We start from the raw sequence: 12139 nt of genomic DNA, 5'->3' as shown, positions 1-12139 counted from the left end.
TGTTGAATGAATAGATGTTAATGATATAACCCTCCACGCATGAGAGGAGTATTTCAGTATGCAGTGGTCTTATAGGACTTAAACTATGATTCATGCAGATGAGAAAATTCAATGCTCTTCAATTCATCATTCAGCAAGCAAGACAGAGCTGCGATAAAAAAAAAAAAAAAGAAAGAACAAGAAAAGAAATGTTACTGCTTCCATGTACGACGTTTGATTCCTTATTAACACCAGCCTGCAAGGCAGCGACACTGGAAATGCCATCTGATATATAATACAAAAAAGAAGAGGGTGTTCTTTTGAAATAAAATAGAAGGTTTCAAATACCATTACTACCATTATTGTTTTTGTTCATGCTGTGCAGCGTCCCGCTTCAGCTTCCTTCTGCCAGGCTCCAAATTTGATTCAGCCATTTGGCTTCCGAGACTATGACTGTAGGAGTTATATTATAAATTATGTTCTATTCAATATATGAAATACATTTATACTGAGATCCAATAACCTTAATAGTCCAAAAACAGTGTTGCTGGCACTGTGTACTTGTACAAGTGTCCAAACCAACTAAAAATGGATTTTCTGAGAGCAACCGAGGAGGCCAGGAACACCTTGAAAACAAAAAAGATAATATATTTTGACCAAGAGAACAAGTGACTCCATCATGTGGGTCAAAAAAAAAAAAAAAAAAAAAAAAAAAAAAAGCAACTCTGGAAAGAACGTGAACTCTCAGTTTGAACTCACTGACGAACAGGAAAGGAACAAAAAAAAAACTAATTCTGAACACTACAGGATGTTCTGTGTACGTACAAATCTACCACAACAAGAAGTCAACATTTCCAATTATCACTGAAATCAGCCTGACAGTTACGCCGACGTCTTCACAGTCAGCAACAGCGGTTTCATCATTTGTGTGGATGATATGAAGATGTAAAGATGGCGCTCATTATAAGGTGAAAGGTGATGATTCATATTTATAGCAGAAGAATCTGTCATGCTTGAGATTTTGTTTCATAAATCCAAATAGGAGTGATTATCATGTGCTTTATAATGTTATTGTGTTGTTTTGATCATTTTAACCTGTAATGTGTCTTTCAGTATCTTGAAAAGCACTAAACAAATAAAATATATTATTATTATTATTATTATTATTATTATTACTACATTCTGTTGTTTTGGTTGATGAAAATTGCTTTCTGATTTGTGTTTGTTTCTTGCGTGACTTTGTGTTGTGTGCTGATTAATTGTTGTATCCGTGCGTCTTCAGCCATTTATTCATCTTGTTGCGGTCGTATTTTGTGTTTTGAAAGGTTTGCTTTGATTCATTAGTTCATGTTTTCGGTGTAAATTTGCTTAGTAGCTTCGGGCCATCATAAGTAACGCCACCTGAAACCCCAAAAACATCACAACATGGAGACAGACTATTTCACCACGCACAAAACTGCATTAAAGGCGTTTCAAGTCATTTTCCTCTCGCTGCGAGACACACGACAACATTTTAGCATCTAAAGATACGTTCTGCTGTTATTTTCGAGCGGCTTGTTGCTAAATTCACTGTTGAACATCAGCACTCGCACATTTCTGTCATCCACAGATGTTAACAAGATTTCAGAATAACAACAGCCTTGAGGTGTTTACGGTGTAGTGTCTTCAATTATCAGGAGAGCTACCTGCCAGGTTGTGTCTAATTCCTTGCAAGGCGAGAGTGTACACTAACAAGTGTGTTTATTCCTGTCAGCTGCTTCTGTGCCCAAAGGAAAGCGCAAACTTAAGTTCACCTCTTCCTTGTTAATTGGCTTCATTTATTTGACATTTATTTAACTTAGGCTGGATTGTTTACTCCATTTATCAATTATATAAAAAAGGTAAGTTGTGCATTGTCCTGCTTTTTCTTTTTCTTTTTAATCACTCAAAGCTGCTTCACTATTGACCAGAGGCTCTGGGTTTGCAATCTTTAAGAAATACATGTCTTTCCTCAAAACATCAGCAGTCCCTATGAACCAGGCTGTCAAAAAAATAAGAATCAAAAAGATTTTGCACTTCCCACATAAATTTCAGCTGTGTTAGATTACATATTTTCTTTTTTTGTTTTTAACCCGTGTGACTTACGTTGTCGCCACCTTGTTCTGATTAAATGAGTCACAGAGAATTGATTCTTAGCCAAACTGCTATTGGATGCAATGAATTTGATGGAAGGCATCTGTCTCCTCGAGGGATTCTGCTCCTGCTGCACTCTGCCAGGTGTTAAGTATGAAGCTTCAGATACTGCACCACAAAAACCGAGACCCAGGACACCAATTTAAGCACAATAAACGTGCAGTAAATAACAAAGAAGCAGCTTCATCACCCCTTGCTAAAAACAATTTAATGTGAAAAGGGAGATTTTTATAATCGTTTGCATTATAATTATGTCGGATTTCTTTTAGGAAATTACAGGCGAGTGCTGGTATTTATTCATTTGGTTCGTCTAAATATAATTAAACTGCAAGTTTATCCATTATTCATTTGAATAATAAAAAAAAAAAAAACTGCATACTGAAAAGCAACAAAGGCTGCACAAATCTCTTTAACTTCATAGCAATAAGCCTTGACAGAAATGACAACCATGCCATTGGCCAACAATGCCAGCAAGCAAGACACAAACCAAACCTGAGCAAAGTCATTATCCCAAAAAATAGCAGAATAGAAACCGACTGAAAAAGCCATTTTCTCTTGAGACCATTCTTCACAACCACTAAAACTAAAAACCCAAGAATTAGTGAGATATATTTACATAAATATATTCACATTGAGACAAGTGTGCACAAGTTCATGTGGAAGCAAAATCTAGTCTCCCTAGTTTATTGTTTTAGATTCAGGCATTATACCAAATCATTTTCAAGATGAGTTCAAGCACCTTTAGTTAAGACAAGCTTTGTTAAGGGTACAAGTTGTACTACTAAGTATGCAGTTTCTTATATAATATAATACATAATAATGATTGATTATAAACTACAATGGAGCACACCATGTTACTGTTCATGCATAAATTAAGCTGACAATTCATTTACAATGGACATATAGAATGTCTAATATAAATCTGAATGACTTCAATAATGAGAAGGACATTTTAGTAACAGTGTTCCAGCTAAATTTGATTAATTTTAATCACAGGGGTTTAACATATTTGGACTGCAAAATGTGACTAAATTAAATAAGAAAAAAATACATAAATACATAATTTATTTTACTATCAAAAACAACCTTGCACATTTTCACATTTAAAAATTCTGTTTATGTTCATCTTCATGTCCAACTTATAAAAAAATAAATTTATTTTTCATCCCAATTAGTAAACAAGACATTAAACGGTTCCTGGCTTCATCCTAAAATGAACACCTACACGACTGTTTTCTGCTTCCTTCATTTTGAAAGCACAAATAAATCATATTATAAAGTAATATTTATGAAGGCGAGTCGTATTGTGGCTGCAGTTCAAGTAACTCCATGTACAAATTCCCGCATGTTCACAGTATTCATATTATTAGTGCGAGAGGTTTACAATACGCCTGTAGGATTCTGTAACGCAGCGTTTAGTTACTGCAGTGGTTCAGTTACTCCTCCAATGAGAGGAGATGTTAACCGAGGATGACAAGGTGCTGGCTGAACAGGTAGCTTGTTGCATTGGCAGAATTTACTAATGGCTTAAGTGTCTGTCTGAGCCCATCTCTCACTGGGAGGATATGATGGGGGGGCAGAGGGGAGGCACTGAAGCAGTAGGTGTGCATACCGTGCACTTACCAAGACAAGAGATCTCATTAGGTAAATATATAATCTATGGCTGTGTCACTACTTGTTATAGAGAAATGGGTTAAATGCCAATTAGATAGATGTATGTCAGTATCTTACATCTTGGCCCTGTAAGGAGGATTAGGAGTCAGGCACGGAGACTACTTCATGCAAAAAGACAATATATATATATATATATATATATATATATATATATATATATATATATATATATATAAGACACATAAATATATTCCATTCAAACACATACGTATGTATACATAGATACATATAGAAATAAATATCGTTCGAATGCAAGTTCCCTTCAGTTCAGTCCCAGTCAACTAAGTCTAAGTTCAATTAGAACCACTCCACATATTTTATTAAGTTAACCTTAGAAAAGAAAAAAAATTAAATTTTATATATTTTATATTAAAAAAAAAAAATTAAATAATATATATATATTAATTTTTTTTTATAGACACACACACACAAGGTTACCTGTAATTCAAATGGTTGCATCCAGATCCTTGAAGTGGCTCCTCTGCTCCTCCTCATGCAGCAGCAGGAGTCATCGTTGTGCCTCCAGCTTGCAGAAAATCCTCAAATCATTTTCTCTCAGTAATCGAAATAAAATCCATCCTGCATATATTGTACAGGTTACATTTAAATTAATGTCAAAGTCTCGAGAAAAAAATAAAATAAAAATAAGGCAGCTTTAGTCATAGTTTTTCAAATGCTCATAAAACCAGAAAACAAATGTTTGTCACCTACTAGCAGGATAACATGCCAAGAAAAATGTTTCTAAAGCAATAAAATGTCATGTTTTAATATCTTAAAACGCAGCAACGTCTGCAGAGCCGAGTTTTCACACCGAAGAATAAGTTTGTTCCTTCCGGTGAACAATAAAACACCGGAGCACGCTACTTCCGCCTTTAATAAGTTCACCATCAACTTTTGTGTAGTAAAATACCGGTTTGCACACCTGATACTTGGTGCTCCGCCACGTTGTCTTCCTCCATCGATCCTCGGTGACTCCGTCTAATGACGAAGTCTGCCGGCGCTTACCGCCCCCTACAGGTTGGTTTTAAAACTGCAACGGTTACGCTCCAATTAAATCTTGACATGTTTCTGTGAAAGATGAACGTGGGTAGATCTCATGAGGTCAATCGTGTGTTATTAAAGATGAAAAAAAACCTCTTAAAGAATGTTAAGAAGTAGTCGTGGAAATAGAGGATAATCACTGGCAAAGTTATGAGAAAACAAAAGCTTGACAAGAAAGACAACAAGAAAGAATGATTATCTTTATTAACAAAGATGAGTTGTGAGGTTTGGCAGGCGGAGCTATCATTTGTAATTCTCACTCAATAGCGAAGCAATTATTACCAGTTAATTTATTGAGACTGCGATGCCGTTTCGGAAATTAGAGCGCCTTAGGCACAGGCAGGTGTGTGTGTTGGTACAGCAGTTTCAATTTGACTTCATGTCTTCGGCAAAAGTGTTACATCAGGCACAGTTGTGGTCATCCACCACAGACGAAACGAGGGAAGTCTTCCAACAAAAGCCTGCTGAAATCCTTCATCTTCATCCATGTTGTGTTTTCCAGTTTGATTGTCACATTGGTCTGTCATCGTATATTTTAAAACATTTATTTTTTTATTATAACAGGGAAATTCCATCTTTCAGGCCTGACATCCTCTGAGACTTATTTTAGAATGATGCCAAACATAGTCTGTTGGGTTTGAGTTCCTCTCTTACTAACGTTAACATGTCAAGCTTCATGTTTTCCTTGGATTTCATTTTCTGTGTCTCTCTGGCGGTGAGAATAATTTTAGTCTTGCACGTCGTGGTTAGTTGTGTTTCACACAAATAGGAGGAAGTTGATCTCTGAGCTCATAAATATGAGAAAGCCTCCCTATTGTAAACATGCATCAAACTGTACGTAAGGTCAACAACACCGGCTTCAGGGGACATGACTTTGCAGAGCTGGAAATATTAATAGTTTATGTTATGGTTACAATAAGATTTACGAGCAAGGCTTTTGTGAATACTGACAAATCAACTTCACATCTGAACATTGATTTTTCAGTTACCAAGGTTTTTAACAAACGTACTTTATTTGTATGTTTTTGTTATTAATCCAATGTTCAAGGCTTCAGTGGACCCACAACTTCGCTGGTTTAGAAAACTATGATCAAAAATTCATGTCAAACACTAAACAGAGGTTGACTTCATCTCAATTACACCAAATATTGACAGAATCAATGGTTGACATTTCTCATTTACTTCTGCTGGATCATATTGATCAATAATCCCAACATTCATTTTATTGTGATAAAATGTATTGTAAAATGTATGTTAAGAAAAAAAAAATCTTTTGTCTTCAAAATCAAAATGTTTTCATCATTATTAAAGTTTATTGTCTTGAACAGACACACAATAATTGACCACATACACATGACCAAAAAGTGCTGCTTCAACACGCCACGAGGGACAGAAGTTTAAGTTTATGCAAATTACTGTCTTTCTGTCCCTCCTGGGTTCACACAGTTCACAGTGCTTCCTCTTATTGCCTCTTTTCTGCAAACCAAAATGATGTAAACTGTTTAGGAATTTTAATTACAACTCACTCTCACACTCTGCTGGTACAAGGCCGGCCCTTTTATGAACGCGGTCTTTATGCAATTTTTCTAAGGCGCAAGTCTATTTCTTTTGCATCAACGTCTGTTCGGTAATTTGCTGGCATCAAACACTTCTGTCTGAGCTGACATGGGAGGATAGGTTAGATTCAGGCTGTGTTTATGCAGATTAGGCATCACTGGAATATTTGTTGCTTATTTTGGCACAGAAGTGGGGTTTTTTTTAGCATAAAAACCTGCTCAGACCATCTCCGCTCACAAAAGTAAAGGTTTGGTGTGAAAATACCTGGTGACACGAGTGGATGCTGTCTGAGGGACATGACTCCTTAATTTAGGACAAATTGTTTTATTCCTAAAGTCGTCCAAAGGGATGCCTCTTTAGATGTGTGGCAGCTCAGTGACAACAGCTGTCCTTTAAAAACATGGCTCTTGACAACATTAATATTTTGTATGAGCAGAAGAGAGCATGTTTTCAGAAGATCCAGGTCAGTCATGGAGAGGAAATGTGTCATTCCACCTCCTTATAATGCGGCCTTCAGAGAAGCAGTGCATTTTTTTTTAAAGGCAAGATGTATTTTAAACAAGATTTCTGAACAATATGGATATAACTCTAACCTCATAGAGGAGAAATACAGGACTTAGCACACAGCGAGGTGGAATATAGCTGCATGTATCCTACTGAGAACTAGTGGAGCAAAGTGCACCGGAGAAGACGGGTGAGGAGAGGAGTGCTTACTATGGAAAAATCTGAACATTCAAAAATTCAAACTTTCAACTTCACTAGAACACAGATATGTCAAATCAAAACAAGGATTTTCATTTAATCGTCAGCATCACTGTCCTCTTCTGTGCCAGAGGTAAGATGCTTAAAGTACGGTGATGTTGGATGGAGGATCTAAACATTCATGCAATTGTTAAGGGTCCTTCTATGAGAATTAAGTAAGTAATGCTGTGTATTTCATGTTGAATAGAAGAACTAAGTCCCTGATGTGCACCTCCCTTTACTCCTCCAAATCCCTCAACACGGTCTGTTTGGACCGCAGAGGCCGACGGATCCTCTGAGGGAGCGATGGGCTCTGTGCTTCATGGTCCACCTCAAATGGCCGGGGATTACCTCCTGTTAAAGGCTAACTTTTGCTTAGCCCCCTTTTTTTTGACTTCATTGAAGCGCTTCCAATACTGGGTAGCGGTTGTGAGGAAAGCCAGAGGAGCACGGAAGGGTAACTTCTGCTAAATCACGTCCTACTGTAGGCCAATGGGAGCCTACTGGCTGTAATGCAGATGTGCTCGTGGCAAATCTGCACATCGTGGACACATAGATCAGCCTCATCTAATGTCAGCCATGGTAAAAACCGCAGCTTGTTTTTCCTGCAGTGCTTTTAAAGAGGTTGATGTGAGCGGCTATAATTGAAGGCTGCTCCAGCTCCACCTGTACATAATGCATTCCTCCCACTAATAGTGCAGTCAGCTCCAGGCTTGTATCCAATTCGCACCAGGTAATGCCATGTTTACACCAACACTGACAGTCAGGAAAACTGCAAAACTGTTTTGGTTGCACCGTCACGCACTGGGAATTTATACTTGTGGCTGCTCCTTCACCCAATTTCAGGCACATATAGATGTAGCAGGAAAAGGAAGAAGAGAAACACACACATGCAACAACAAGGCACACAACCTCTGTGGATTCGGCAGAAGGATCCTCTTCTTAGCAGAGATTAGCATCCGTGGAATATGTTCCCTGATTTTGGTCTTATCAAAACTTTGCCCATCTCCTGAGGAAAGAGCATTTTCTTATTGACCTTCTCTCCCTCCAGTCTTGATTCAGTGCCAAACAACAAATGTATTGTATGCTGAGATATCCAACATGTATCAGAAGTTCTTCCTTTGCTGCTGCAGTCCGTCTCGAGCTTGTTTAAATGTTCCCATCTCTGTGCAGCACGCTCACAAGCATCACAGTTTTGCTTTTTTTGCAAGATAAAACACCAGGAGGGCAACCGCTGTGAACCAGAGACATCTCGGGGTGGAGGTGGAGTGGGGCGAGTGTGGTATTTAAGGCACACGGTGGCTTCCCTGGAGATGCAACAATGATACAGTGTCTAATCAATTAAGCAGTCGGTGACCTTTTCACCAATAACTTTGGCAGAAAGCATCAACTGCCCTTTGCAGCTTGAACACCTCCTACTGACCTACCACCCACAAGGGCAGCACCCAAGAGCGGACCGATTCCTCGGCAATGCCAATACATTTGACACTCGGTGAGGGATTCCACCGACGCTGGCAGGAAAAAGGTCACAAACCCTGCTGAGCAACAACATCAACACATATCAGACAAAGTTATTTGCTTGTTCCCACATAGATATAAAAAAAACAAAACACAAATCATCAGTTGTGCACAGAGTGAAAAACTGGGCAACTAAACTAAATTGTATCAGTAAATAAGCAAATACTGCATAAACGATGCCACTGAGTTTCTTTATGGGATCTACATCTAGGAGGCCCTTACTTGGACAGCTTAGTTTCCAATACATACTCATTGAGCTTTTCAATTAGTTCAACTGGAATCTGTTCCAGATAATAGAGTACAAAAGGAAAACTGCTGCCAGGCTTCTAAAATTGACCTGAACATTGTTTTCAAGATGTTAACTTTTCTTAATGTTTTTTTCAATAACCTGGAATCTTGGTTGCTTTAGTGCAAAGCTCAAAGAGTCTATGGTTTCTGCTAACTGAGGAACTTTCAGTATGTGAAGCAGCTGCAGCTGCAACTGCTTCACATACTGCATTAAAATCAAATTTTCTTAAAAGCATTCCGTCGGTTTCTTTTTTGTAAAACCAATCCTTTTAGTTCAAAACACGGACTGGGATGACAGAATATTTTCTTTAAACGGGAATGAGCTCCTGGGAACTAAACAATCATTAATGTCCTTCAAATCAAATGTTATTTCCTTTAAAAAATATTTTGTTCATTCCTCCTTTCCACTTAATGTTTTCAAGTACATACTGCCAAAAACTATGAAGATGTACAGACAACAAGGCTAAACTTTGTGTGAATAGAAATAAAGCTTCATTTAGACACATGATCCAGTGACTGAACTAAATTGAATTATATAATGTAGCCTAAGTAATATTCAAACATTGCACCTTTCTTTAAGTAATATTCAAACATTGCACCTTTCTGTGTACACTCTTACATGCGTTGTTTGAATTTGTGTCAACATGTACATACTAGTAAAAGTCATGGATTTTCAGTGTTTTATGTGTTTGAAACTGTTTGTGCTGAAGCAAAGACAGCCGCACACAAACATGGGTTTACACCTACAGTATGAAACCATGCTAGAGGAGTGTGCAGGTGGCACACTGCAGAAACCTGGGTTTGATTCCTGGCAGAGGTTCTCCTGGCTTCACCGTGCTTTCCAATCACCGCTGCTGGCAGAGCCGGCTGGTGGGAAGCCAGTGAGAGAACGTGTCCAGGATTTTGCAGGAGCGCTGGTGAGAGTATAAATCTAAACATTTATCTGTATCCATGAGGGAATACAGAGGAAAGTTGCTGGGTAACAGGTGAGGTGCCTTCGGTTTTGTTGTTTGATCTGTTTTGTAACTGCATTGTTTTTTTCTTCTTTTTTTTTATTGTATGTTTAAGTTCTTAATCTTGCTCTGTGAAGCTCTTTGGGATGCTTTGTTGTACCAAAGGTGCTATTTAAATAAAACTGAGTTGAGTTGAGTGTGTGTGGCTTGCAGAGGTCCAGAGAGAAACTGGCATGCACACTGTCAATATCACTAATCTTAAAGAGGATCGCACTAAGTCTCCGACAAGCTTAAAAAATAAGACCTACTGTTATTCAGCGTCATGGCGCCATCCTGAACCTTCCTCCTGCTTTATATCCAGTTCACAAGCTACCTGGATTTTCCCTACGTCACTTAATTATGCTGTTATGATATCATTGCTGAAAAAAAAGACAAAAAAGGCCTTTCTTATATCAGAAAAATATTGGAAAAAGTTGTAGTAAAGGAAATTAACAATTGGCTTTCATTTATCCATGATGCTCGACAGTCAAGTTTAAAATCAATAACCTTGAGTCCAACAGGGATTTTAAAAGAATCTCTATTTTAGTCTTGTTTGACCATTTCTTATTAATCTATACATGCTCCCACTCAGCAGCATTGTAAAAAAACATCTGTACTATAACTTGTGCAAATGACACACAGCTGAATGTCTCTGTCATCTGAGTCCCATAAACAAGCAGGTAAACCGTATGGAAATAACAATGTTAGGAATGTATAGAAAATACAGCTGAATACAGTAATGATATGATGGGAAAAACTGGTAGTCAAAAAGGAGAGAAAAAATATACTTATATCTGAGTCTCTGTGTTTAAAGTTTGGCAAGTGGGTCAGGAACATTAGAGTATTTCAGTAACACAACTGGGACAGCTTTCTATCACTTTTTGATCACTCACATCAAGAATACATCCAAAGTTAGAGGAATCATATCTCAAGCAAACTATGAAAAAGAAAACCCTCTCTAGGAGATTGGAGGACAGTAATGCTCTTGATGCTGGATTATCTAAACAGATAATCTCAAAATTGCGGCTCATTCAAAATGCAGCAGGGAAATTCCTTACTGAAACATGCAAATACAAACATATTAAACCAGTTTATAAATCTCCTCGCTGGCTCCCAATGCAAAAGAGAATTAACTTGGACTTAATGGTTTTATACGTGTATATAAGTAACTGCACCTCGAATAAGAGCCAGGTCTTCAAAGGAGGCTTTTACTAACTTCGGTCCTGACAAGTCAGTATGTGTGGGTGGCTGGATAACTCATTTTATCCATTTTTAATCTAATTTATGAGTGTGCTTGTGTATTACCGACGAACAACCACAACTTCTGCCAACTGCTGCTGAACATTGACCGGGTGACCCCTCAGCGATCCAGAGACAAAGTCCAGAGTGCTGCATGCTGGCAGGCAACTGTTTTGTTGAATGAGCATATGCCTGTGCCTGTCTGGTGGGCGGGGCTTAGGAGAAGGGGCAGGAGTTGGGGCCCGGTGTGTGCTGTACGAATGGGGCTGGTGTTTCTTCTGCTTAGGGTTTAAATTAGGCAAGTAGTAGCTATGGTGATGCTAAATCTCCAGGAAATGAATATAAATCAATTTGATGTCCTCTGATGGAAAGAAAAATGACTGTATGTGTCGATTTGGTCTTAATTGATTGTATTTTGTAAACTTTTGTAAAATGATTTTAACCTGTTGATCAATTGCTTCTATGTTGATGTGAAGCACATTGAACTACAACTGAAGTGTGTAAGAAGAAGCTAGACGGACAGCTCTAAAATCTGCTGCCATGTCTGTCTCACGAGTTCTGGTTGTCTGAGCAGGGAAGAGTCTCTGGAAGCTCGCAGGTCCAGTTTACCCAGCTGTTGTGTTCACCATATCTCAATGCATACATGTTAGAGATATACAGTTCTGCTGAAGCAGGTTCCAGCACTGCTTTTAGCCATTGGACTGCTGTAAAGACAAAAAGCAGGAAATGATTAAGTGGGTGAGCAGATGCACGGACCAGTTGGGGTCCGTATGATAAGGAAATAAATACAGAATCTGGTGATGATGAATGCCACTGATTTACTGGGTGGAAATCCTTCAGCGAAAGCATTAGTTCTTTCATTGCAATCAGGAAACAATAAGATGTGAAACCACACAAAGAAATGGTTGGCAAGGAAATACATATTTGTTATCAGCAAA

The sequence above is a fragment of the Embiotoca jacksoni genome, unplaced genomic scaffold (assembly GCF_022577435.1).
Source record: "Embiotoca jacksoni isolate LCO1_2020_lvr unplaced genomic scaffold, fEmbJac1.0.p SCAF_10, whole genome shotgun sequence".
Classification (NCBI taxonomy): Eukaryota; Metazoa; Chordata; class Actinopteri; family Embiotocidae; genus Embiotoca; species Embiotoca jacksoni.
This window is presented reverse-complemented; position numbering follows the sequence as displayed.